The sequence below is a fragment of the Piliocolobus tephrosceles genome, unplaced genomic scaffold, assembly GCF_002776525.5.
Source record: "Piliocolobus tephrosceles isolate RC106 unplaced genomic scaffold, ASM277652v3 unscaffolded_29547, whole genome shotgun sequence".
Taxonomy (NCBI): Eukaryota; Metazoa; Chordata; class Mammalia; order Primates; family Cercopithecidae; genus Piliocolobus; species Piliocolobus tephrosceles.
This window is the reverse complement of record NW_022312695.1, coordinates 1-4,113: the sequence shown is the minus strand read 5'-3', so window position 1 is coordinate 4,113 and position 4,113 is coordinate 1. Positions and strand designations below refer to the sequence as shown.

The 4,113-nt window shown below is 58.4% G+C and overlaps 1 pseudogene; it reads right to left on the bottom strand.

Annotated features, from left to right (window-relative positions):
- LOC111530816 overlaps positions 1-2,546 on the bottom strand; it is a 3,577-nt pseudogene extending 1,031 nt beyond the window's left edge.
- Between the last annotated feature and the right edge of the window lie 1,567 nt (positions 2,547-4,113).

Genomic DNA, 4,113 nt, shown 5'->3' with positions numbered 1-4,113 from the left:
CTTGGGGAACTGAATGGCTTTTTGGTCCCTGGATGAAGGAAGAGTCAGCAATGAGCCCCAAACAGGCCCCAGGGATGGGGCAGGGGTGACTGGGCACTAAGCTGGAAGAGCTAGATCCAGCCTCCTTTGGGGCTGCCTGGGGCCTCTGGCCCTTTTCCCTTGGGCTGCAGCTTTGGGTCCCCTGGTAGTAATATTATTCGGACTTGAGGTACTGCAGCTGAAAGACGGGGACATCAGCATGGTGGGGCCCGCAGCAGTGCCAGCCGGGACAGCCACCCCCACCACCCAGGGCTTCACCTCTTGGGCCTACTGGATGTTGACATTCCATAGCTGGCAGATGAGAACTTCACCCTGCTGAAGTGTGGTGGGCTTTCATAGGTGCGGGTGCAGCGTCACTGGAGGGTGTGCTCCCATCACCTCCCAAGCCCAAGGTTTGGGCTGTGTGGCAAGTACCCCCAGCCTGCTCTGAAAACAGTGGCCAGTACCTTCAGGGCTGCTGCAGCTTCCCCACTCAGTCAGCAGCCTCATGTCTGAGGCATAGAGAACATAGCCCAGGGCAAGGAGCAGTGCCAGGGAGGGCCCAATTCAAAACAGAGGCCTCAAAGGCGGCCAGCAGCAGCCAGAGCATCATCCAGTAGCTACTCAGGAGGTGCAGGCTGAACCTGGAGTCATGGGAGTGGCTGGCGGCCAATCTCTACCCATGGGGCTTACCAGGTGCCTGCTGGCCAGCGCAGGCTGGTGAGATGGTAGAGACAGAAATTTGCTGAGGAAGTCGTCCCAGGAATGCAGAGTCACCCAACATCTGGCCTGCAAACTGATGCACAGAGGCAGGGGGGCCTGGGATGGTGGCGCCTCAGGACAACAGCGCCCCACCCCCACAGGCCACTCTGGTACTGCACCCTGGGCAGGAGCATCCAGAATCCTCTGAAGAAACCAGGCTCCTCCTGCCCAGTCATTGCAGTTGACGGCAGACGACCACCAGAAGAACACACAGACCAAGCTGGCAATCTCGTAGCCTAAGATGGGCTGCAGCTTGGGGTTCCCCGGTACTAAAGTTTCAAACCTTGACAGCACATCGATGCTTTAGAAACCCAGACTACAGGGACAGGTCAGAAAACAGCTCGCACACAACTGAGAGGAGCGGAGCTGCCTCTGCTCACGGGGAAGGAGGGAGCTGGGGACAGGTCAGGGCCCAGCCCATGCACCTCTGGGACAGGGACACCTCAGCTGCTACTGACCCAGGGCTGGGAGAATGAGTCCATCCTCACCCGTGATGCAGTCGAGGAGCTGCTTGCTATCATTCTCATCCTGGGTGGTGCCTGAGGCGAGTGTGAAGTGTGTGGGCGGCACTTCACTGAGTTGCCAGAGAGAAGCGCCTCTGCCCTCAGCATCAAGGTGAAGGGAGGGGAGTGGTCTTCACCCCACAGGCCTCTAACAGTGCCAACAAGGCGATGGGGGTGTGGCTCTGCCTCCCACAACACTGGCTCCATCTGAATGGGGCCTGGAACTGGCACTTGGTTGACAAAAGGCTGAGGGAGAGCGAATCCTTTGAGGATGGGGACCCTGATGGCTGTGGGTGGGACAGGCCCCATAGTTTATACCAGAAATACCTGTTGCAGGTACTCCAGGGCTGCCTCCAGGTACTCATTTGTCTTCTGGACACCACCCCGCCCCATCTTGTCTAGGTCATTGTCTGGATAAGAGCCGTTGGGGTTTATGGGGCCATAAGCCCAGTCACAACAGGAAGGAGCAGCTGTAGGGTGCTCTCCACACTGGTCCAAGATGGACTTGACCATGTGCTTGGCCTGCATGATATGCTGAGCAAGGCCTAGGGCCTGTGAGGGAGCTGCAGGCAGGTCACTGACAGACTGGCCTGTGCTGCCACCCAGGCAGGCCGGTGGGGGCCCCAAGCCAGATCGCTGAGTGCTAGGAGGAGCAGCTTCTGCCAGGCGACTTTTAAAGACTAAAAGATGATCTTCTGAATGTTAAATTTTCCAAACAACACTGCCTTTGTTATCAGGAAAAATCAGACTTTACTGAAACGGGGGAAGGAGACATAGACTCAACTCTAAGCCCAACCTTGACCCTTCCCACTGGAACACAGCACTCCCCGTGGTCTGTTCAGTCCCATGGCTCCAGGGTCCCTGAGGATGGGTGCTGGTGACCACTCACCAGGATGTGGGCCTCTGGCACAAACATCAGAGTGTACTTACAGTCCTGGCCCTCCAGGCTGTAGACGTGGCTCTTCACCTCGAAGGATGTATCAGTGACCTCTGGCAGCCACAGTGACAGGAAACTGCTGGTGAACGTGGGAGCCATGAAGAGTCAGTGCTGGTGGTGGAGAGGTAACAAGCTCTGGCTCCAGGAACAGCTGCTCACCTGGAAGGCAGGAGACGAACCTGGTGCCCACTGCCAGGGGCACAGAGTACCTGGCTGCTGCCTGCAAAATTCTGGGTTGCTCTTGAGGTGTCTGGGGAACCATGACTCAGGGGTGTCCTCCTGAGGCCCTGGCTCGTAGAGTCTCCCATGCAGTAGGTGGCTGACATGGGGAGGGCAGGTGGGGTAAACTGGTGGCTCACAGAGCTTCCAGCAGTGTTTGCAGGTGGCAAACACCAAGAGGAGTGACAGAAGCCAATGCCCAGTCAGGATGAAACAGCAGTGGCCTGGCTCACCACCTGAGGCAGCTGCCACGAGTCATCAGGGAGAAAGTGGGGCCGCAGCTTGTACTATGCAGCTCCCCTCTATGGGCACACCTGCAGTTCCTCACTGGTTGCAGGGCAGGCGGGGGTCCAGCCAGTCTCACACTTCACGGTGCAGATATGTCCCAGGAGTCTCCACAGCACCCTTTGCTGGGGCCCACTTTGAGCACGTGGTTCCCTTCTGCAGACCTGCCACCCACCAGCTAAGGTCCTGGCCTGGTCTGGCTGGGTCGGGGTCTGCCAGACTGGCCCAGGCTGAGGACTTACCTGGATTATCTCGGCCAGGTTGGGTTGGGCAAAGACTTTGACCACTGGGAATATCATGAGTGCATGTTTGGGGCTGACCAAGTCTGTGCAGAGCTGGAAGTTCAGGAAGACCAGGAAGGGCTTTGTGTACATCAGCAGATTCTCCTGGACAAAGGGAGCCCTGGGGACTGAGGTAATTTGGGATCAGCCCCCTCACTGGAGGCAGGGGCTGCACCACTCCATGCCCCTGAGACCCCTGCTCATCCCTGGACTTCCAGACTCCCTAGCCAAGGTGATAAGATGTCACAGATGGTAGCTCAGAGGGCTGTGGGTGGGCATAGGGCAGGCCAGAGGTGGTTGGCACCCAGGCCCTCTGAGTACACTGCGTTCATAGCAAGGCCGAGGCCTTTTTCCAAGAGGACTGAGGCTGCCATGGCAGAGGCTGGCTCAGAGCCTGTGGGGGCCAAGGGATGATCCCCCAGAGGATCCAAAGGGGAGGGGTTTGGGCAAGAAGTAAAGAGGTCAGTGGGCACGCCAGGTGCTACCTTAGTCTGGAGGTCTGCTATGAGGATCAAGCAGGGGATGAGGGGAAGACGGTCACTGCTCCGCATGCTGTGTGCTGGCACTGCTTCCATGAGAAAGCAGTTTTAGGGTCTGGTAAAGTTGAGTCTAGGAAGGGCTGGTCTGTACTCCACTAGGGAAGGCCTGGGAGAAGACTACAGGAGACCACTGGGGCCGGGGCCGGGGCCAGGCTGACCCCAGGATAGGCCGCTGGCTTGGTTTCCTGACCCACAGGAGCAACATCCATCCCCAGGAGCCAGTGGCATGACTGTGAGGAGAGGGGCTGAGGCTTATTTTTCCAACACCGGGAGTCAGTGGGACTGTCACTGCCGGGAGCCTGCTTGTCAGGGAGCATACTGCCATGGCTGCAGGTAGGTCAGCCACATCTCCAGAACCTGTGGGAGGGGCTGTGAGCTGAGGGCCCAGTGGCTGGGGGCCAAATCCTCGTGGCTTAGAGTCCGTGTCCCAGCTAGCAGCTGGGTGGGGCTGGCTCTTCATCCCCCAGAGGGTGCAGGAGAGATGTGCATAGCCCTGTGAGGTTTGGTTCTGTTGCTGGCCCTTTAGAAGCCAGGGCCATGGGTGGGCTTTTCCCAGCCCAAGGGGCTCA